Here is a 25,508-nt window from a genome sequence, read left to right on the forward strand (position 1 = left end):
TGAAGAAGAACAAGAGCATCAAGAGGAAGTACACCAGAATCTCAGCATGGAAGTGAAGAAGAAGGGGGTCTCCAACACTCCTTCAACTTCTTTTGATGACCGTCTGTTTTGAATAAAGATGTAACCCCTGCACATTAACCTCATCTTGATATTGTATACCAATCCCAAAGGTAAACTCTTTGTATGTCATGGCTAAACCTCTGACCCAAGTTTCCTACACCTTCCACACCTCTGAAAAACCACGTCCCTACGTTGGTCATGGATGACCAAGTCATGTCATGCCTAAACTATTATACATTTTGAGTTTAAGAGGGGGTGTTGGTAAATCAAACTCAAGAGGACTAAAATGTATAGGGGTGATAGCATTAGTTCACATGGTGAACATAGGAATAGAGGTGTGCTTAAGAGTGTGCTAGTGTGAGTGATCTAATCTATGATGTAAGGCAGTATGCCCATTTGTGTGTAGGCTAGAATCTAGGAGAGTACAAGTGTGGTGTGGAGAGAATCGTGGAGTAATCAGGGGAGAGATTATAGGATTTGGATTCCATCGTTGTTAAAATCTCTTGCCTATATATTCAGGCTCTCTCATGAATAAAGGATGTGTTTTTGCATGCCTAATACTGCTTACGTTGCCTCCATTGTAACAATCCATTCATTCTTATCTCATTACATCCATCCGTTCATTCACATCTATCTGATTCACATCGCATCTCATCACATCTATTCACCTCATCATCTCATCACCTCTATTCACCTCTATTCATAGAATTTAAACATAGAATTTAAGAGAATTCTAATTTTGATATAAAAATTCTGTATTCCCATTAAAAAATCAATTTTAATGGGAATAACACTTTGGAAATAAAAATAATTCCTTTATGCATCTTTCTATGCATAAAAATCAATTTCAATGAGAATAACACTTTTGAAATAAAAATAATTCCTTTATGCATCTTTCTATGCATAAAAATCAATTTTAATGAGAATAACACATTTGAAATAAAAATAATTCCTTTATGCATCTTTCTATGCATAAAAATCAATTTTAATGAGAATAACACTTTTGAAATAAAAATAATTCCTCTATGCATCTTTCTATGCATAAAAATCAATTTTAATGAGAATAACACTTTTGAAATAAAAATATTTCCTTTATGCATCTTTCTGTGCATACAAATCAATTTTAATGAGAATAACACTTTTGAAATAAAAATAATTCCTTTATGCGTCTTTCTATGCATAAAAATCAATTTTAATGAGAATAACACTATTGAAATAAAAATAATTCTTTTATGCATCTTTCTTTGCATAAAATCAATTTTAATGAGAATAACACTTTTGTAAGCTTTCCTTTGGCTTGAGGGATTGAGGGTTCTAGTCTTTTTTGAAGCAAGAGTGGCCACCAATTCAATTTTAAGAGGATTAGGCCAAAAATAATTTAATTATTAAAAAATTCAATGTAAATGGCTCAGGATAGGAGCAGAGTAACAGTGTATAAACACCATTAAGCTTTTACAAAGGGGGAGGCTTCTATTTATAGGAAAACGTGAGCCTCTAACCAAGCAAACTGATTCTAGAATTTTCCAGATCAATTTGGTCAATTTTTGACCATTTTTGGGTCAAATTAGCTTACTTTTTGGATCTAGTTGAAAATAGGAGAGAGGAGAGATGAAAATATCTCATTATTTTTGAGTTTAAAACTCCTCCACACATGTGAAATAGGCACCTCCTTCATGAGGGGAGATCCCCACACTGAGAGGTGTCAAAAATGCATCATTTTTCCTAAATATCTCTTAATTTTTAACTAATAAACCTTATATTCAGCCAACTCTTGTACTCAGCCAACTCTTCATCTTATGTGAGCATTTACTCATTTCCTCTAAATATCTTCTAATTTTTAACCTTGTACTCAGCCAACTCTTCATCTTATGTGAGCATTTACTCATTTTTGGGGGGGTTTTTCTTTTATTCTTCAATTTATGTCCTTCTTACATTTGGATTAATCTTATTGGTCCATAGGAACCTTGATTGGACCATAATCTAATTTTTTTTGAAAAATCTGGACCCTTAGGCTAAGGTCCTTTATACCTATTTTCAATTAATTCCAATTGCATATTGGAAAGTTCTTTTTGAATTTCTGTTTCAGGGGAAACCATTTTAGACACTAGGAGGATTTTTATATCCAAAAATATCTTAATTTTGAATTACCTCCCTCTAGACATCTTTCTCTCCAGGCCAAAACAATGTAAAACAGGGTCTTTCTTTTATTTCAGAGGGGAATAATTATAAGATCAGAAGGGGAGGTTCTTACACCTGCACACCTCAAAAGCTGGAGGGAGGAATCTTACATCCTACCCCACTTAAAAAACGCGAGATGTCCTCATCTCGCAAATTAGAGGACAACTCTTTCCCTTAAGATCCAACTGATTCTGGGGTTCCTTATAGTCTGGTGAACCCAACAGAATCCTGGGAAAAAGATCCCTTATAAAAAACTCATCATTAGATAACAATTCTTTCAGATCATATCATTCATATCTTTAACACAATAATGGTCCATTAGATCGAAATTTCCATCTGAACAGTCCTCCATGGGAATTTTCAATTATAAAGATTTTTAATTTGACATCCCTTAACTTGATCCACCGGGTCAAGTGTTAACATTCGCAATCTGTCATCAGCATAATCCACTAATCTCATAGTGATTTGCTGAAGTCATTATCGTCATTCTAGTTACGAACATCATCACAGGGACTCGTCCCATTCATCCTCATTGTGGTTTTGCTCAGCTTATCGCTTTTCAACCAAAACTCAGGAATCATTATTTTTCAATCAGAATCTAAATCAACTCAGGAATCATTACCAGAGTTTTTAAAATCATATCAACCACATTCGAATTCACCATCTGGATAGCATTTTTGCTTATAATTTCAAGTCTTAGATTTACTCGTATATACTGCCAATAAAGAGTTGCAGTTATACCCTCGATATATACGGGTAGTCACGGTCCTTGGAATTATAAGGTAAATACCATCATGTCTTGTAAGCTTTCCTTTGGCTTGAGGGATTGAGGGTTCTACTCTTGTTTGAAGCAAGAGTGGCCACCAATTCACTTTGGAGAGGATTAGGCCAAAAACAATTGAATTATTAAAAAACTTAGGACAGGAGAAGAGTAACATTGTATAAACACCATTAAGCTTTTACAAAGGGGGAGGCTTCTATTTATAGGAAAAAGTGAGCCTCTAACCAAGCAAAATGATTCTAGAATTTTCCATATCAATTTGGTCAATTTTTGACCATTTTTGGGTCAGTTTAGCTTACTTTTTGGATCTAGTTGAAAACAGGAGAGAGGAGAGATGCAAATATCTCATTATTTTTGAGTTTAAAACTCCTCCACACATGTGAAATAGGTGCCTCCTTCATGAAGGGAGATCCCACACTGAGGCATCAAAAATGCATTATTTCCTCTAGATATCTCTTAATTTTTAACTAATAAACCTTGTACTCAGTCAACTCTTCATCTCATGTGAGCATTTACTCATTTTTGGGGGGTTTTTCTTTTATTCTTCAATTTATCTCCTCCCTACATTTGGATATATTTTATTGGTCCATAGGAACCTTGATTGGAACACAATCTTAAAGTTTCTGAAAAATCTGGACCCTTAGGCTAAGGTCCTTTATACCTATTTTCAATTAATTCCAATTGCACATTGGAAAGTTCTTTTTGAATTTTTGTTTCAGGGGAAACCATTTTAGACACTAGGAGGAATTTTATATCCAAAAATATCTCAATTTTGAATTAACTCCCTCTAGACATTTTCTCTCTTCAGGCCAAAACAGGGTAAAATAGGATCTTTCTTTTATTTCAAAGAGGGGAATAATTATAAGATCAAAAGGAGACGTTCTTACACCTACACACCTCAAAAGCTGCAGGGAGAAATCTTACATCCTACCCCACTTGTAAAATGCGAGATGTCCTCATCTCGTAAATTAGAGGACAACTCTTTCCCTTAAGATCCAACTGATTTTTGGGGTTTCTTATAATTTGGTGAACCCAACAGAATCTTGAGAAAAAGATCCCTTATATAGAACTCATCATCAGATAACAATTCTTTCAGATCATATCATTCATATCTTTTATACAATCATGGTCCATTAGACCAAAATTTTGGTCCATTAGACCAAAATTTCCATCTGAATAGTCCATCATGGGAATTTTCAATTATACAGATTTTTAATTTGACATCCCTTAACTTGATCCAGTGGGTGAAGTGTTAACAGTCACAATCTGTTAGCATAATCCACTAATCTCATAGTGATTTGCTGAAGTCATTATCGTCATTCCATTTATGAACATCATCACAGGGACTCGTCCTATTCATCCTTATTGTGGTTTCGCTCAACTTATCGCTTTTCAACCAAAACTCAAGAATCATCATTTTTCAATCAGAATCCAAATCAACTCATCAGTTCTTAACCAGAGTTTTAAAATCATATCAACCACATTTGAATTCATCATCTAGATAGCATTTTTGCGTATAATTTCAAGTCTTAGATTTACTCATATATACTGCCAGTAAAGAGTTGCAATTATACCCTCGGTATATACGGGTAGTCACGGTCCTTGGAATTATAAGGTAAATACCATCATGTCTAGGCCTCAAGCAAGTCAGGGATTCCATGCAATTGCGGTACTTCCATCTGAAGACCCAATTACTAATTTATGAATTTTAGTCTGAATATCAATTTGTATGAATTTCATCACACAATTACAACCTTTTACTGCTACTTCATAAACTTTTGACATTTTTGGCTTCTTGGTTGATCCACATTAGCCGATTTGCTCTGATACCAACTGAAAGATCCTTGTCCCCACCGCGCAACGAATTCAGAGGTGCTAACAGCAGAAGTAGCACTTCTTGCACGGGGTAGGGTCCCTCGCTCAGGGCCTCGCCCACCACGGATATCTGGACAAGAGACTAATCCATCGATTCTTCTAAAACCGAACCCGAAAAAACTTCCCTCGCTCGTCGAAAAGCGCGGGCGATTCCTCTAGGATAATTTTACTCTAACGTAGTCGAAAGCCTTAACTAACTGAACTGATCTGACCAAACCCGTACGTCCCACAGATATCTGGACAAGAGACTAATCCATAGGTTCTTCTAAATCCGAATCCGAAAAAAATTCCCTCGCTCGTCGGAAAGCGCGAGCGATTCCTCTAGGATAATTTTACTCTGACGTAGTCGAAAGCCTTAACTAACTGAACTGATCTGACCAAACCCATACATCCCACAGTCACATCAAGGAAAAGATTGCACTTGGATCATAGAGACCAATGCTCTTTTCCTCGTTGAGTGGCACATCCGTTGATTCTTTTCTATAGAATAATTTTTTATTTGGGATTTACTTCATCTATCGTACCATAACAGATTGAGTCTCATTTTAGGGATCCAGTCCCGTGGGTTAGCCAACGTTTTTGTATCAGGTACTAGGAAAAAGAGTTCCCAAGCCCTCTAGCTGTATATTCATGCAAACTTAAAACTAGTCACACCACTTATACACCCAATATGAAATTGCCTTTTTCACAGATTCAGCCTTTTTCACAGATTCAGCTGTCTTTAAAAGCCCCTAACCAATCAATTGGTTTAGTGTGTTGAGAGGAAAGCTCCAAGGATTGTTGAAGAGAGAGAGAAGCTCCAATCTCTCCAAAAGTAGAGGATTTTTAAGGGATAATAGAAAATATGCTTATTTTAATGTAACACTGGCATGGTCTAGCTCACAGATGAGAATATAAAAGAATGAGGGTCTATTTATAGGTGAGGGAGGCCACTAACTGAGTTCAACTAAGTTCTAGAATTTTCTAGCTTTAGTTTGGTTGAATTTGGACAAGATTTGGACCAAGTTAGCTCCCATTTTGATTCAGGAGAGAGGAGAGATAAAAATATCTTAATATTTTTGAATTAAAAACCTTCCCACACATGTGAAGGAGGCACCTACCTCAAAGGTCTCCCCTTCCTTACCAAGGTGTCAAAAGTTCATCATTCCTCCAAAATATCTCATTTTTTTAGTAATATCTCATAATTTTTAACTAATAAACCTTGTACTCAGTCAACTCTTCATCTTATGTGAGCATTTACTCATTTTTGGGTATTTTCACTTATTCATTAGATTTATCTCATCCCAACACTTGGATTAATCTTATTGGCCCATAGGAACCTTAATTGGACCATAATCCAAAAATTTCAGAAAATCTTGACCCTTAGGCTAAGGCGATTTAAATCATTTTTAATTGATTCCTAATGCACTTTGGAGAATTTATTTTGAACTTCTCTTTCAAGGAAATATATTTTTGATATTTGGAGAATTTGTTTATCCAAAAATATCTCAATATTGAATTACCTCTCTCTAGATATTTTCTCTCTCTAGGCCAAAACAGGGTAAAATAAGATCTTTCTTCTATTTCAGAGAGGGGAATTTATTTACAAGAACAGAAGGGGAGGTTCTTACACCTTTACATCTCAAAAGATGGAGGGAGGAATCTTACATCCTACCCCACTTAAAAAATGCAAGATGTTCTCATCTCGCAGGTGGAGTATAATCTCTTTCATCTTCTTCTCAATCACTTCTAGCGTTACTGCCTTGGAAGTGGACGGCCGATTTGGGAACATCTCTCTTTGACTTTTCCTATTTTGAGGTGGAGGTCTTTCATTACTTTGGATTAAAATTGAGGGTTGGTTAGAGGGTCTACCTCTAGGATTTCCCTGATTTTGGCGAAAAGGAACCTGATTACTCTGGAAGGAAGGAGCTGGAGTCTGGAATCTTGGTCCCTGATTTTCCCACCCCCGAAAACCTTGATCCAAAAGGAGTCGGGCAATCCATACTGCGATGTCCAAATCCTTGACACTTCCTTGTTCAAGGGTGGAACTTTTGAAGTTGAATTCCAGGGGATTGAGTTCCGGGAAAAGGACCTTTCTTCCATTCTGGAACTTTTCATATTCTGAGCTTGACCTTGTTGTCTCTTAGGCGGTGGAGGGTTGGAATCACTGTCTGGAGCTAGAAATCTTTTGAAAGATGATGGTGTTGGCTTCGGCGGGACCTTGACATCAAAGGCCTTGGCGAAATCCTTCACTATTCACACTGCTTAGGCCATGGAAACTGGCTTAGCATTCTTCACTAGGATATTCAGAGGTTCGTTTAGTCCCTGAATGAACTTGGCCATCAGCTGTTCTTCATCCAACGGTGGCGAGTACTTGAGGAGGAGAGCGAACGCTTGGTGATACACTTCAATAGCTCTGCTCCCCTGGGTTAACTTTAAGAATTCGTTCATCTTGGTTTCCAAAAAACCGAGAGGACAGAATCTCTTCCTTAGGTAAATCTTGAGATCATTCCATGTCTGGGTGTTCTGATCTAGACGGTTTGTCTCGCACTGGTTTCTCGATGCCACTTTGGCTGTTTCTACTATCTTCAGCCTTGCAAGAGCCATTTTACTTTTCTTGTTGTACTCGTTGACATCGAAGTATTCTTCCATTGCTTCGATCCACCTCTCCACAGCCTCGCCCAAGTTTTCCCCTTCACCCTTGAGAAAGGTCTAGGCTGCGATCTATGAAGAGTTTTATGAACATCCAAGTCGAGTTCTTCTTCATCGAGTTGGGGGTTATCATTCCTACCATGAACGACCTCGATCCATGATCCTATCAATACGAAAATTCTTTTTAAGTCCTTTTATTTATAATTCAAATCTGACTTTAGATCCAACTGATTCTGGGGTTCTTTAGATTGGTCAGCCCTCCATAGAATCATGGGATAAAGATCCCTTCTAACAAAAGAACATATAGAACTCATTATCAGAGAATAATTCATTCATATTCTTAACATAGTAATGGTCCATCAGACCGAAAATTTCATCTGAACATTCCTCCACAAGAATTTCAGTTATGCAGGTTCTCAATTTGTCATCCCTTAATTAGAGTCACTGGGTCAAGGTCAACAGTAGGAATCTGTTAGCACAATCTACTAATCTCATAGTGATTTGCTGAAGTCACAATCATCATTCCAGTTACTATCATCATCACTGGGATTTGTCCCATTCATCCTCATCGTGGTTTTGTTAAACTTATCTTCTTTCAACTAGAATTCAGGAATCATTATCTTTCAATCAGAATCCAAATTAACTCATTAATTCTCAACCAGAATTCTAAAATCATATTAACCAGCATTCGAATTCATCATCTGGATAGCATTTTTGCTTATAAATTCAAGGTCTTAGATTTACTCGTATATCATTTTTGCTTATAAATTCAAGGTCTTAGATTTACTCGTATATATTGTCAGTAAAGAGGTGCAGTTACACCCACGGTATATATGGGTAGTCACGGTCCTTGGAGTTATAAGGTAAATACCATCATATCTAGGCCTCAAGCAAGTCAGGGATTCCATACAATTGTGGTACTTCCATTTTGAAGACCCAATTTCCAATTTATGAATCTTCATTCTGAATATCAATTTGTATGAATTTCATCACATAATTATAATCTTTTACTGGTACTTCATAAATTTTTGACATTTCTTGCTTCTTGGTTGATCCACTTTAGCCAATTTGCTCTGATACCAGCTAAAAGATCCCTGCCCCCTCTGCGCAACAAAATCGGGGTGCTAGCAGCGGAAGTAGCACTTCTTACATAGGGCAGAGCCTCTCTTGAGGGGAGGTGTTGAAAATACAAGTGAATTGTAAGGTTCCTCCCTTCTAAAATGGGAGAACACTTAAGATAGTCCACTAAGTCTTATCTTGGGAAAAATTTCCTATTCGTCGACACCTTGACCCTGTAGAGATTCAAGGATACGATTTATAGGTATGACCTAGCTCTATCCCGCAGGGGGAGCGTGATTTTCTAAACATCAAATCACCCATAGGGTAATTGATCATAAATTGGGCAACTACTAGACTTGATTTCTAGGGACAACGCTTTTTTCCTCATCTTATGCAAGGCACAGCCGCCGCTGACCTAGTTTTCTAGAATAGAGTTGCCCAGGAACCTAACTATTTAGCGTAGGCTTTCACTTAATCTGTTGGAAAGCTACCCGACTAATCGGGTCCACCCGTCCGTAGGATGGTGCCGTCAGGGCATTCCATCCTCCCACTTTCCACCCTACTCACGCGTCAATTTATTTTCTAATTAATCCTACCACACTGTTTGACATAAATAAACATATTCCTTAATTAAGGCCCTTCTTCACAAGGTTCGTTAAAACAGCCTTCTTACACAATACAATCATACCAAAGACAAGATGTAATTATATAAAAAGTTTATACATGATTCCATTTCCATACAAGCCAAACCGGCTCTCTTATTCTTATTCTGCCGATGATCTAGAATTCGGCCTTCCAGCCTCTACATGCTGGGCAAAACCCTACGGGACCATACATGATTCCATTTCCATACAAGCCAAACCGGCTCTCTTATTCTTATTCTGCCGATGATCTAGAATTCGGCCTTCCAGCCTCTACATGCTGGGCAAAACCCTACGGGACCATACACCTCATCGTCGGCCGCTGGCGAGGACTCAAGCCGGCCTGTCGCCCTCTCAGGCTCCATCGCTCGATCCTCCCGCCCCTCAGAGGGATGTCTGCACACTAGGGTGGGCTTATTTACCGCACTAGCCTGGGCCCTCAGAACTAGGCAGCCTCATAATCTCTCGCCTCAATCGGCGATCCTTATTTCCCCAAAGGTATGAGGGATACCTTGGGCCATTCCCGGGCTTTGCTAACGACGCCGCCCGGCTACACAAGCACGGAACGGAGTTAGCGTTGAAGCCAAAAAAAATCTTGAATTCTAAAGATAACATCTTCAATGCAATTTACTAAATATAGCATTCATAATTCATGAAGATAATAATTTCAACGTAATTTATCGAATACAACATCACATAATTCGTAACTTCATATAATTTTTATGTCGTCATTTTAAAAGGAAAAGACACCATTCATTAACACTAATTTAAGAAAAATCTCTTCTTTTTAAAAATTAACCAAGCTAACCTGGCCACCGTTTCCTTGAGGTGCTTGAAAAGGGAGGACTGGAGCCGCGTTGGTGGGTGCATCTTCCCCCATCTCGTTGTTACGTGTTCCTCTTGAGGCAATATTTTGTCGTCTCCGAGATGAGGCCATCTTAGGCGTCGCCTTGTAGAGCTCGCTGCTGCGATCGAAATGCTTCAGTCGGATCTGAATTCCGAGCTCGTTTGCTTCACCGTATGAGCAAAAGAATATGGCGCACGAACCCTCGCTTGAGTCAAAAATCCCTTACTAAAGTCTACGCAAATGGGGGGGGATTGTGAGATGTCCTTAAGGGCAAAGGCAAAAACGTGGAGAGGGTTGGGAGGGGTGGCTGCAAGCCTCTCTGTAAGTCTATTCACACGGGGGGGGGGGGGGGGGGGGAGAGTTAAGGACACTGGCCTCTAGTAAGAGGGGGATGGAGGAAAATTGGCCTATCTGAAAAGAGCCAAATGAGGGGGTGTGAGAGGGGTGGCTGCAAGGGCGGCTGTACTTGCAGCAAGTACGCTACACAGGGACGGACGGCGGTACGGACGGCGGCACAACAGGGCATACGCTACACACAAATGCGTGCCGACTGAGGAGCACCCCGGGGGTTTATATAGCTGAGGGGTGAGGGTACGGGCGCTACGCAAAGCAAGGACGAAAGGACGGTGTACCTTCAAAGGCTATGGATCAGTGGCCTGCATGGGTCTAGGGGAAAGGTACGGTGTCGGTTGTCTGGGAAAGGAGTGGTACACATGTACCTTATCTGGTCTAGGTGCCCACCTAAGGGTACGCGTGGACCATACAGTGGGCGGCCGTCCTTTGGTTCTTGGGCAGCTATTGTACGGGCGCCCTAGTAAGTGTGTACGGACCAAATTTTGGGGCGGGGCACCCAAATTTGGGGCGCCCGCCTCGATTTGCGTGCCGGACCGCCCCGGGGGGCGAATTTTTTTTTTTTGTCTGGGAGGTTCTCCTGGTCGCAGGGGTTCAGACCGTTCGTCAATCGGACGTGCGGTCGTGCATTTATTAAGGTTTAAAGGTCGCCGTTTTTTAACTAAAATGATTGAAATTAGCGTATAGGCTTGATCCGGTGTCCGTTTTGGATGCTGTAAAATCCTATATTAGGGTAAAATCGCACGCAGATTCCAAATTTGGGCTTAGAATTTGAAGATTCTAAGTAGAAATGACTCAAATAATAAAATCATTGATATTTATACCATAAAAACTCATAATTACATGGACATTTCTTTATTAGTGAAGATGGGTACGTTACATCCTTCCCCCCTTAAAGAAATCGAGATGTCCTCATCTCGTCATGAATTGGGGATAATCCTTTAAGAGTGTAGCTTCATCTTCCCAAGTTGCATCCTCTTTAGGGTAATCTTTCCACTGAACTAGATGTTCTATAAGAGTTCTATTTCGGAGTTGCCTTTCCCTAGAATCTATGATGCTATTGGGCTGTAATTCAAGGACTCCTTGAGTAGGGATTACAACTTGAGAGACATTGTTTCAAGTACCGAAGCACATCATTTTTCAAGCCTGCCCAATGAAAGCTCCTTCTTACCGCATTTAATGTTTTTGCATAACCTGGGTGTCTTGCAGCAGGGCTATCATGAGCTTCATGGAGGATTAGTTTCTTTAAAGCAGGATCCTTAGGGATACATAGCCTGTGATTGAAGTAGAGGTTTCCTTCATGAGTGGAGTATCCCTTGATTAGATTCTTCTCTTTCTCCGAATGTCCCCCTCCTTCTACTAATTTTTTCATCCTCTGATAATCTGGATCATGAGATGAGACTTCTTCCACCTTGACCAATATGGGATTATTTGGCATTGAAACTGCATTCAAGAAAGATTTGCGGCTAAGTGCATCAGCTACCACATTATCTTTTCCAGGGCGGAATTTGATGTCGAAATCATATTCTTGTAGAATTTCAATCCATCTCCTTTGCCGCATGTTGAGGTTAGGCTGGGTGAAGATCCACTTTAGACTTTTGTGGTCAGTTATTACAAGCTGGAATTTGCCTCCCAAGAGATAATGTCTCCATAATTTGGGGAATGAACAACTGCTAAGAGTTCCAAATCATGGGTGGCATAGTTTGCTTCATATTGCTTCAGCTTGCAGGAAGTATAAGCGACTGGTCTTCCTTCTTGGCCTAAGACACCACCAATACTAGCATCGGTAACCACTTCAAATTCCTTGGAGAAATCAGGAAGCTTTAAGACTGGGGCAGAAGTAATAATGGCTTTCAGCTGATCAAAGCTGTTTTGATGGATTGGCAACCACACTATTTTGCAATCCTTCTTAAGAAGGTCCCGTCAAGGGTGCAACTACCAAGGCATAATCTTTGATAAAAATCCTATACCAACCCGTGATTCCCAAAAATCCACGAACTTCACGAACTGATTTAGGGGGTGGCCATTCTAGAATATCCTTGACCTTGGCAGGGTCTACTGAGATGCCATCTTTGGAGACGATGAATCTAAGATACTCAATTTGATGAGTAAAGAAGGTACATTTGCTCTTCTTGGCATAGAGTTTGTGTCTGCGCAGCAATTGCAGAACTCTACGCACATGCTCCTCATGCTCTTCCATTGATTTGGAGTAGATTAAGATGTCATCAAAGAAAACAAGCACAAATTCATCCAAGTAAGGACGGAATATATCTTGCATTAGGCGGTTGAAGGTTACAGGAGCATTGGTTAACCCGAATGACATTACAGTAAACTCATAGTGGCCATAACGGCAGGTATTGAAGGCTGTTTTGGGTATATCTGCTTCCTTGACTTTGATCTGATAGTAACCAGACCTCAAATCTATTTTTGAGAAGACTTTGGCCCCATGAAGCCTGTCAAGAAGTTCATCGATGCGAGGGATAGGATACTTATTCTTGACAGTGACTTGATTGAGCCCTCGATAATCTATGTAGAGGCGGAGAGTCCCGTCCTTCTTTTTTTGGAAAAGAACAGGTGCTCCCCACGGAGAGCTACTGGGGCATACAAATCCTTGTTCAATGAGTTGGGAAAGTTGCTCCTTAAGTTCAATGGCTTCAGGAAGGGACATTTTATAGGGAGTTTTTGAGACGGGTTGAGCTCCAGGGATCACCTCGATTTCATGGTCGACTTCTCGAGGAGGCGGTAACCCTGTAAGCTCGTCAGGGAAGATGTCAGAGAATTCTTGGAGCCAAGAGGGTTCTATCTCCATACTAGGTTCAATGACTTTGTTGAGTTTGACTAAGAAAACTTGCTGACCCTTACGTGTCCCCTTGAGAAGATGTTTTGCCTTGACTACCCTAGACTTAGGTTTTCCTGTGATTCCTTGAACAGATATTACTTGGCCATGCTCATTTTCAAAAGTGATACTCCCCTGGTTACAATGAATGCTAGCTTTGTTTGCAATTAACCAATCCATCCCAAGGATTCCATCATAAATTCCTAGTGGCAAGACTCTAAAGTGGCCATGAGTTTGCTCATTACCCAGCTCAAAATCAAGATTCCCTATAGAGTGGCGAGATACTACTTCTTTCCCACTGGCTAACTCTACAATCATTTTTGATTTTTGACTCAAGTTTAATTTTTGCAAGCACCTAGGAGAAAGGAATGAATGGGTACTGCCACAATCAATCAAAAGCTGAAATGGCTTACCGTGATGAGTGGCGGGGGTTTGGATTACACCAAATTGTTTATTCGGACCTTGGTGTTCTACTGTCGCATGGACGGTGGCGCGCTCTTCTTCAGCCATTTCCAAGGTCGGTTCTTCACTTATAACACAGGCAGTTCTAGCAACTGCTTCTCCGCGGCCTCTGCCACCCATGGCCACTGCCTCTTGCACCTTGGTGGGTAGGGGTTCCACGGCCTTGATTTCCTCTGTTACCTTGGGGAAATGATGTTGCCATCTTGGGACAGTTGGCTCTAAAGTGTCCCGGCTCATTGCACTCAAAACACAGAGGGCCTTCTCTGGAAGAAGCAGCATACGAGCGGGGGGCAAAAGAGTTGCCTTGTCGCCCTCTGTTATAGTAGGGGAAATTCTGTTGAGGTTTCTTGTAGGGTTGATCTCTAAGGTTTGCCTCAGGGTAAGATCTCTTTTGATTCTTCGGTTTGTTAGCCTTCATTTCTTTCACAAGGGGCTTTGCTCGTATGAGAGCATCCTGTAATGTGCTTGGCCTCATTGCTTCAAGGCGGGAATCTAGGGGTTCATTTAGCCCTTGGCAGAAACGAGTTGCTGGGAAGTAGTCATAGCTGGGGCATACTTCCGAAGGGTAATAAATTTGGAATAGTAGTCCTCAAGAGTTAAGCTGCACTGTCTAAGACTAAAAAACTCATTCATCTTTATGGATTCATGGGATGGAGGAAGATATCTTTCCTTCACTGCCTGCTTGATGTCTTCCCACGTTTGAGAATGCTCGGTGACTTCCTTGTCACGGCACCATTGTTTCCACCAGAGTTTAGCATCTCCAATGAGGCGAAACCGTGCGAGCATAGACTGATTTGCTACTCCAGTACCGGCAGCAGAGAAATAATCGTCCATCGCCTCAATCCAGACTTCAGCATCCTTCTCAACCTTTGAACCTTCTCCTTTAAAGGAGGGAGGTTGCATTTGCTTGAGCAGGAGCTTCTTCTCCTGGGTATCGGTGTAAAGCGCATTGGGAAGTGGAGGGTGGTCGTCCTGGCCATCATCGTAAAAATAATTTTTAAGATTACAAGATTCATATTTGCACAACGCTTAATTTTTGGAGAGTAAAACATTGAAATTATTTTATTTCCAAATATTTACAAGGACAAGTTTTATTACAAAGTTCTGAGACTATAATCAGTCTTATTTGCTATGAAGGGAAATTCCTAGGCTTGACTATGACATAAGGGTAGAGCGGTCCACATAGGTGAAATATGGGGGTTCCGCTGTAGTTTCTAAGACTCTAAAAACTGATGGTAAGGGTGGTAAACTCTGGATTGGGGTAGATCCCAACACTGCTACTCTATCAGCAGGTAAGACCTGCATCACTTTGTCATACACCCAACGATCCTGAGGTATGCGAACCCCATCTATAGTCACCGAGGTGTCGGCCCTGGGGGTACCGGCGAACCAAAATAAGCGGATCATCTTCAGCTTCTCAATCCAACGAATCTGCTTAAGGTCGGTGGTGAGGTTCCCAATCTGATCTGCTCGGATGAAGAAGTATCTCGGCCCACGACTCCAGAAATCTCTACCCCATCCTCTCTGAATACGAGAGAAATGAGGGAGGGATATCTTCTCTAATATCTGTACCATGGTGTCGCGAAACTCGAAATTTGAGGAGTGACTAGCAGTCTCGAAGATGCATTGGAAAACTAAAAACTTGGAGTAGGCATCTTCCTCTTCCTACAATCATTCAAACATCAATTCAATCTTATTTGTTTTAGTAGGATGTCTTTAGTAATTAGCATTATGTTAGGTAAAACATTTATTACAAAACAGTCCTTAAACTGCAATTCCTAGGAGTCAAACTTGCTCTGATACCAATTGTAAGGTTCCTCCCTTCTAAAATGGGAGAACACTTAAGATAGTCCACTAAGTCTTATCTTGGGAAAAATTTCCTATTCGTCGACACCTTGACCCTGTAGAGATTCAAGGATACGATTTATAGGTATGACCTAGCTCTATCCCGCAGGGGGAGCGTGATTTTCTAAACATCAAATCACCCATAGGGTCATTGATCATAAATTGGGCAACTACTAGACTTGATTTCTAGGGACAACGCTTTTTTCCTCATCTTATGCAAGGCACAGCCGCCGCTGACCTAGTTTTCTAGAATAGAGTTGCCCAGGAACCTAACTATTTAGCGTAGGCTTTCACTTAATCTGTTGGAAAGCTACCCGACTAATCGGGTCCACCCGTCCGTAGGATGGTGCCGTCAGGGCATTCCATCCTCCCACTTTCCACCCTACTCACGCATCAATTTATTTTCTAATTAATCCTACCACACTGTTTGACATAAATAAACATATTCCTTAATTAAGGCCCTTCTTCACAAGGTTCGTTAAAACAGCCTTCTTACACAATACAATCATACCAAAGACAAGATGTAATTATATAAAAAGTTTATACATGATTCCATTTCTATACAAGCCAAACCGGCTCTCTTATTCTTATTCTGCCGATGATCTAGAATTCGGCCTTCCAGCCTCTACATGCTGGGCAAAACCCTACGGGACCATACACCTCATCGTCGGCCATTGGCGAGGACTCAAGCCGGCCTGTCGCCCTCTCAGGCTCCATCGCTCGATCCTCCCGCCCCTCAGAGGGATGTCTGCACACTAGGGTGGGCTTATTTACTGCACTAGCCTGGGCCCTCAGAACTAGGAAGCCTCATAATCTCTCGCCTCAATCGGCGATCCTTATTTCCCCAAAGGTATGAGGGATACCTTGGGCCATTCCCGGGCTTTGCTAACGACGCCGCCCGGCTACACAAGCACGGAACGGAGTTAGCGTTGAAGCCAAAAAAAATCTTGAATTCTAAAGATAACATCTTCAATGCAATTTACTAAATATAGCATTCATAATTCATGAAGATAACAATTTCAACGTAATTTATCGAATACAACATCACATAATTCGTAACTTCATATAATTTTTATGTCGTCATTTTAAAAGGAAAAGACACCATTCATTAACACTAATTTAAGAAAAATCTCTTCTTTTTAAAAATTAACCAAGCTAACCTGGCCACCGTTTCCTTGAGGTGCTTGAAAAGGGAGGACTGGAGCCGCGTTGGGCGCATCTTCCCCCATCTCGTTGTTACGTGCTCCTCTTGAGGCAATATTTTGTCGTCTCCGAGATGAGGCTATCTTAGGCGTCACCTTGTAGAGCTCACTGCTGCGATCGAAACGCTTCAGTCGGATCTGAATTTCGAGCTCGTTTGCTCACCGTATGAGCAAAAGAATATGGCGCACGAACCCTCGCTTGAGTCAAAAATTCCTTACTAAAGTCTACGCAAATGGGTGGGGGGGAATTGTGAGATGTCCTTAAGGGCAAAGGCAAAAACGTGGAGAGGGTTGGGAGGGGTGGCTGCAAGCCTCTCTGTAAGTCTATTCACACAGGGGGGCGGGGGTGGAGAAGAGTTAAGGACACTGGCCTCTAGTAAGAGGGGGATGGAGGAAAATTGGCCTATCTGAAAAGAGCCAAATGAGAGGGTGTGAGAGGGGTGGCTGCAAGGGCGGCTGTACTTGCAGCAAGTACGCTACAGGAAAATTGGCCTATCTGAAAAGAGCCAAATGAGAGGGTGTGAGAGGGGTGGCTGCAAGGGCGGCTGTACTTGCAGCAAGTACGCTACACAGGGACGGACGACGGTACGGACGGCGGCACAACAGGCCATACGCTACACAGAATTGCGTGCCGATTGAGGAGCACCCCGGGGGTTTATATAGCTGAGGGGTGAGGGTACGGGCGCTGCGCAAAGCAAGGACGAAAGGACGGTGTACCTTCAAAGGCTATGGATCAGTGGCCTTCATGGGTCTAGGGGAAAGGTACGGTGTGGGTTGTCTGGGAAAGGAGTGGTACGCATGTACCTTATTTGGTCTGGGTGTCCACCTAAGGGTACGCGTGGACCATACAGTGGGCGGCCGTCCTTTGGTTCTTGGGCAGCCATTGTACGGGCGCCCTAGTAAGTGTGTACGGACCAAATTTTGGAGCAGGGTACCCAAATTTGGGGCGCCCGCCTCGATTTGCATGCCGGACCGCCCCGGCAGGCGAAATTTTTTTTGGTCCGGGGGGTTCTCCTGGTCGCAGGGGTTCAGACCGTTCGTCAATCGGACGTGCGGTTGTGCATTTATTAAGGTTTAAAGGTCACCGTTTTTTAACTAAAATGATTGAAATTAGCGTATAGGCTTGATCCGGTGTCCGTTTTGGATGCTGTAAAATCCTATATTAGGGTAAAATCGCACGCAGATTCCAAATTTGGGATCAGAATTTGAAGATTCTAAGTAGAAATGACTCAAATAATAAAATCATTGATATTTATACCATAAAAACTCATACATGGACATTTCTTTATTAGTGAAGATGGGTACGTTACATGAATAGGGTGTGTGCGGGAACAAGCCCTTGGTTAGAGGCTGTAAAAGAGAATGTGTAAATGTGAAAGAACCTGTGAAAAGGTGAGAAGAATCTACTGGGAGAGAATAAAGGGTAGCATGAGAAGATTTAGGAAGTGTGGAGATATTCTGGGAAAAGTGAAGAGGTGGAGAGAATCAAGCAAAAGAGGTGGATTCTGGGAGAGGTGGAGTGAATCAAGGAGAAATTAGTGGGATTAGATGCTTGGATGTAAACTCTATAAATTGAGGCATTGGCCTAATGAGAATTTACCGATTTTTGATTATCCATGCCTACATTAAGCTATTTGCTAATTACATCTTAATTATTTGCTAATTACTCACTAATTATGTCTTAATTATTTGTGAATTACTCACTAATTACGTCTTAATTATTTACCAATCACTTTATTAATGATGTTGATTCTAGTATTTGATCCACCATAGCTCATCACATTGCTCTAATTTAAACATGGTATTAGAGCCATGCCTAGAATCCATCAAGTTTATGAGCCCATTATCTAATTAATCAAGATTAGTAGATAATTAAAAATTAATCAAATTTTTAGTTATTTTTCAACTCACCTCTGTACCCCTAGCTGGTGGAGGAGCTCTAGCTCTTTGCACACTCAACCATTGCCCAAACCCTTCTAGCCCAAGTTAGCTAACCCATTGCTACTCCAGCCAGTTGAAATAGAAGCGCAAACCGTTAGCGGAGCTGGGAGAAATCGCGTTTTTATTCAGCGCGTTTTTTTCTGAGAAAATTTGACATTGCAGCTGCTCCAAATAAAATTGGTCTAATTTCTCATAGCTCCAGGGGTTTTCAAGCATGCTCTACAAGCTGGTGAAGACAGAATTCAATTTAATCAAGTCTACAGTGAGATCTAAGCTCTTCATCAAATCTGTAGGTGACTTTGGTAAAACAGAGATTAAGCTTTCAATATTTAGTCAAATCTTGTGTTTCTTGGCTTAATCCTCTACTAGACTCATTGCTATTGATGGCCTTGAAAGCATTTGAGCTCATTTAAAGTCTAAGGTAACAGATCTGGACTCCTCGCATACTCTATTTTTTGCACACAAAATAGTAGATTAATTTGCTAATCAATGATTAATCAATACTAATCACTGTATTTTGATGCAATCGAGGATTCAAATTAACCATTAGGTATCTGATACAGATCCCTATAACTTCAGATTGCAATTCGGAGTTGGTTTGATACTCCAACCATTCCGTACAAATTTGTTACCCTTGATTTAATGTAATTTCTGGTAAAATTGTGCTGATAAATTTGTGATAATCATCATTTTGCATTTAACCCTTGGTTAATGCCTATAAATCTCACTCAAATTCAAGATTATTCATAGCTAGAGTTGCATTTGGGAATGTGCATAAGAATGAATGCTATATGCATTATATATTGGGCACATTATATCAGTGTAAAAATGGGATCAGACACTGCCCTTGTCCAGAATAAGGCAAGAGGTAAGACCTCCCGCATAGATTTGGGTTTGTATTGCATAATGACACAAGATAAACATCAAAAGCCCAAAGGAACTGTCAGCCAAACATTTAAACATGTTGCTCACATGGAGCAAGAAGACCTGACGGACAAGCTCATGGCCCCAGCCATGAAAGAAGAAGAACATCTCTTTCCAAGAAGAAGATCCACACCGAGAAGAAGATCTAGAAGAAGCATTGAAGGAAGACATGGACACGAGAAGAGAAGCTACCCCAAGAAGATTGAAAGAAGAGATGGACGCGTGGAGAGAAGCTGCCATGACAAGAAGACTGAAGATAAGAGAAGATGTGAGGCTCCAAAGAGTGAGGAGCCATGTGAAAATCTGAGAGAGAGAGAGAGAGAGAGAGAGAGAGAGAGAGAGAGAGAGAGAGAGAGAGAGAGAGAGAGACCCCACAATCCAATGTAACTTGCCCCAACAAAGTAAAACCACCTCTGAGCCACAGATGATGTAGGCCACGTGGCAGATAGATGTATGTGTGAGCACTTTAGTCAAGGTTGTTGAGATTCAAGCTCGATGTCAGTGTGAGCCAGCTATGCTATGTGCTGGCAGATTAGGTAGGAACATGTGTGAGACATAAATGACCGCGTGTCCAGCTGGTCATTGTGTGTGTGGACATTACATTAGGTTTACTTTGTAGTGTGGACATAACACTATGTTGTGTTCTCCTTTGTGTGTGTGAGAGAGATGGTGACTATGGCTTCTCTCCTTCTTTATGGTTGATGATTATGGATTAGGGTTTGCTTCTCTTGTGTGTGTTACATCCTGCTCCTGTTTTTTATCATGGTATCAGAGCCAAGAGCTCATTAGCTGAGTTGTGTGAGTGAGTGAGAGAAGAGAGAAGAAGAAGAAAAAGCTGTGAAGGAAGCCATTGGAGCTTGGAGCAAAGGAAAAGCTGTGGAGCACACACCGGCATCAGATCTGAGAGCTAAGGACCATTGGTGAGTGTAGCAAGACCCACTCTGCGGATTGCAGGTACCAAAGAGCAAGTTAAGTGAAGATTGAAGGGCACAAAGCAAAGGAAAAATTCTGGTTTTTTTTCTCTAAGCTTTCATGGAAAGCTTGAAGTGAATGTATACTCTTGGCAAATGTATACACAAAGGCACATGTATTTTGGCTTGGAAATGCATTAACAAAGTGGGGCACAAGCAACATACAGAATCTTGAAGCAGATTGATGCATACAAATTTGATTAAAATCAAGAGAAAGTGAATTTATGTAAAAGTTTCTGGTTTTTCACAAAACCAGTGGACATACCCCCCGTGGAGGATCAATTGCAAGAGCTAGAGGCAAAATTGAGCTAAACCCTTCATACCCAAGGTAGATTAGGTCATTTCTAACAAGCCTATCAAGTCAATTGAGATTTCCCCTCTCTCTACAGCCCACAACAGCAGGCGGCGTTTTTCTGTGCAGATTTTTGAAGAATTTGATTAGATTTCATCTAATTCACTCATTTGGTCACCAAAGTGAATGCTTTAAAGCTTGGGGAGTTTAGCAAATACATTGCTAAGGCCTTTTGATGCTTGGTTGCAGCTCATTTCATGTATTTGGAGCTCATTGAAGTGATTTATCAGAGGTGTGCAGGTTTGCAGAAATTCTGTCCAGAAACAGAGCATTTTTAATCAAGGCATTAATCTTTGCCTATATCAAATTGGCCAAATTCCTCTGGTACAAGTAGAGTCCTATGAGTTGCTAAACTTTTGAATCAAAAAGTTTTGGATTTGGAGAAGATTTGAAGGAGATAGAGCAATTTTAGTGAGAGGTGGTACCTGACAGGTGCAGAAAAATTCAAACCAGAGGTTACAAAACTTGGTGGTTCTCATTCCCCTTGAAGAATTGGATCAAACCCTTCTAGGATATGTTGGAGCAATGTGTTGGGAAGCTAATGCAAGTTGAATCATTGCATTTGGACAAGATTTGAAGGATTTAGAGCATAATCTTGACTGGTTACTGGCGAGAATTTACTGGCGAGAAAAAACCAGAAAATTTTTTGTGAAGGAGTTTCATTTGATTTCAACTTTGATCGAGTGTACATTGTTGGTGAACCATTGTGGGATGTTAATGCACACAATTTGCAAGCATTTGATGTGATTTGAAGAGATTTGGAGCATTACAGGTACTTCGTACATTGTGATCGAAAGGGTACATCTACTCTATTTTTTTGTAACAATGGGAGATGGTCCGATACAGATTGTTGGAGAGAAGCTTGATCGCACTAACTTTCAAGTATGGAAGTTTCGAATGAAGAGTTTTTTGAAAGGCAAAGGGTTGTGGAGTCTTGTCTCGGAGGAAGACCCGGAGCCATACCTACCTCCTCAACCAAATAATGCTCAGTTACTGGCTCACAAGCAATGGGTAGAGCGGTCCTCGAAGGTGTTGCATTATTTTTCAATATGTGTAACAGATGCCTTGCTTATTCACATCCAAGATGCAGATACACCGAAAGAAGCATGGGGTATCTTGTGCAGAATGTATGAGACAGACACTGGTGCCAGGAAGATACAACTAAAGCAACAGATTCACAGTGTAACACGAAGGAATCGGAGTATACATGAGTATGTTCAGGAAATCAAGGGTTATGCTGATTCCTTGTCATCAATCCATGCCCCAATGGATGATGATGATTTGGTTGCACTCACGTTGCGTGGTTTAGGCAAAGAATACAAATCTTTTGACACTTCCATCTCAGTAAGGTTGGGAGGAATGCCAGACTTTAATGAGCTTGTGTCATTGCTCATTGTGGAAGAATTGAAGCTTGGCCTTGGTGGTATGAGTGTTACAGGTGGTGCATCCTCGTCAAGCAATGATGAACATGCAAGAAATCAAGCTTTTTACTCATCTAGAGGCTTTCGAGGCAGGGGGAGATTCGCATCACGTGGACGTGGTGGTAATGGTCGTGGATGGCAGGATAGGCCTCCACAGCAGAATTTTCAGCCTTCATATGGTGCTCGAGGTGGTCGTGGTTATGCACCTCAGCGAGGCAGAGGTAACCCCCGTGGACGAGGACGTTGGCAAGGCCAACAAAATTCTATGCAAGATGTGGAATGCCATTATTGTGGCAAATATGGTCATATGGCGAGAGATTGCTTTCGCAAACAGAATGATTTGAGAGGGGGAAGAGCACAACGTGGTGGTCATTATGGTGGAAACTATGCACAACATGGTGGCAACTATGCATCAAGTAGCAATGATGGAACTGCAAATCATTTGTTTGCCATGAAGCATGTTGTGGGTTCTATGACAACAAATGCTGAGAATGATGATACATGGTACATGGACTCAGGAGCATCAAACCATATGACATGTCATGGAGAATGGTTTGAGCACATGAAGCCAATGGATGTGAAGGGCTATGTGGAAACAGGTGATGATACCCAGCATGTCATTACACATGTTGGAAGTGTACCATTGGTCATGCATAATGGTCAGACAAAGTCTATGTCAGATGTGCTGTATGTGCCTTCGATCACTAAAAGCTTGGCCTCAGTTGGTCAAATGGTAGAACAGGGATTACAGGTTAGATTCAATGAGCATGGATGCTTTGTTGAAGACTTTAAACATGGATGTAGAGTGATTGCTAAAGGCAAGAAAGAAGGAAGACTGTTTAAGCTGGATGCTGGAATTCCTGAGCTAAAATCAGCCATGTTCTCAAAGAGCAGGAATGTGGTACAGGATATTGATATGTGGCACAAGAGGATTGGCCATGTAAATATACAGAGATTAAAGAACATGCAAACAAGAGGCATAGTCAATGGATTGCCTAGGTTCAAATATGATGGACATATGCATGTTTGTGAAGCCTGTCAGTTTGGGAAGCAGGCAAGATTGAGATTTCCTAGAGAAGGAAATATGAGTAACAGGCCACTTGAGATCGTACATAGTGATGTATGGGGTCCTGCACAAAACCCATCTATCAAAGGCAGTTTATACTATGTTACATTCATTGATGACTTTAGCAGGATGACATGGATATACTTTCTCAGGGAGAAGAGTGAAGTATTGGAAAAATTCATGGATTTCAAAGCTTTTGCAGAAAAGCAGTATGGCTGTTGGATTAAATGTCTGAGGACAGATGGAGGTGGTGAATACACCTCAAAGGCCTTTGAGCATTTCTTGAGGAAGCATGGAATAAGGAGACAATTGACATGCAGGTATACACCTCAGCAGAATGGTGTGGCTGAGAGGAAGAATAGAGTTATATGTGAAGTGGCAAGGGCGATGCTTAATGAAAAGAGCATGCCAGATTACTATTGGGCAGAAGCATGTGCTACTGCAGTTTATATATTGAACAAAACACCTACAGCAGCCATTCATGGAAGCACGCCAGAGATGCGGCTCACAGGTTATAGGCCAGACATTGGACATCTTAAAGTCTTTGGATGTGTAGCTTATGTTCATGTGCCTGATGAAAGAAGACGAAAATTGGATCCTAAGGCAGAGAAATGTGTATTTGTTGGATATGCACAGGATCGCAAAGCTTACAAATGCTATAACCCTCAAACTAGACAAGTAGTCATCTCACGAGATGTTGTATTCGATGAGCTTGCTAGTTGGTATAGAGCCAAAGATGAGGGAGTCATTGACACACTTGAGGCGAATGTGCCTGTGAACTTGCCATCACAAGCAAGTTCTAGTTCTACTACTATGTCTGGGCCAGCAGCAGAAGCTGAGAGTAGTAGCAGTGTACGTCCATGGTCAGGACGTCTGAGACATGAGAGTGTGAGCACTGGGAGTAGTGCTATGGATAAAGGCAAGAAGAAAGTCGAGGGAATTGGGATCACAGGTTATGAGTCCTCTAGCTCAGAGAGTTTGGATGAGGAGCTAGGGATACCTGTTGTACGCACACCTGGTGTTAGACAGGACAGATATGTGCCACCACATGCTCGAGTTACAGGTGTACAGAGTGACCCGCATGCATTGCGGAGATCCCAGAGGGTCAGATATCCTGTTGACAGGTTGACATACAGAGATTTTGCTATGCACTATGCATACATGACATCTATGGTGAAGCATGTGGAACCTACATGCTATACAGAGGCTGTTGGAGAGCATGTATGGGAAAAAGCAATGGATGTGGAAATGGACGCATTGGTCCATAATGATACATGGGACTTGGTTGCACTACCAAAGGATAAGAATGTTATTGGATGTAAATGGGTTTACAAAGTGAAGTGCAAATCTGATGGTTCTATTGAAAGACATAAGGCAAGATTGGTAGCAAAGGGTTATGCACAGACCCATGGATTGGATTATGATGAGACGTTTAGCCCAGTGGCTAAGATGGGCACAGTGAGAGCAGTCATTGCTATGGCTGCAGCTAATGGCTGGGAAATGCATCAGATGGATGTTAAGAATGCATTTCTGAATGGAGATTTACAAGAGGAAGTATACATGGCACAGCCAGAAGGGTATGTACACCCTAGATATCCCACTCACGTATGCAGGTTGAAAAAGGCATTGTATGGTCTAAAGCAAGCACCTCGTGCTTGGAGTGATAAGATGAGCAGATATCTTATCTCACTTGGTTTTCAGACTTCTACAGCAGATTCTTCACTGTATGTGAAGAAGACACAGCATGGGATTGTTTTACTAGTCATCTATGTGGATGACTTGATTATCACAGGTGATCATAGTGCAGATGTGATGCATGTCAAGAAAGCTTTGAGTGGGCAATTTGACATGAAAGATCTTGGTGAATTGAGATACTTCCTTGGCATTGAAGTGGTGAAAGATCATGGAGGTACTTGGTTAGTACAGCGCCAATATGCCTTGGATATGTTGGCAAAGTATGGCATGACAGGGTGTAAGCCTATGAGTACACCATTGGAGCAAAATGTGAAATTGCGGGCTGATTATGGCGAGGAATTGGATGATCCTTCTATGTACAGGAAGATGG

Source organism: Cibotium barometz, chromosome 25, assembly GCF_041138505.1.
Source record: "Cibotium barometz isolate CiBa-2024 chromosome 25, ASM4113850v1, whole genome shotgun sequence".
Taxonomy (NCBI): domain Eukaryota; kingdom Viridiplantae; phylum Streptophyta; class Polypodiopsida; order Cyatheales; family Cibotiaceae; genus Cibotium; species Cibotium barometz.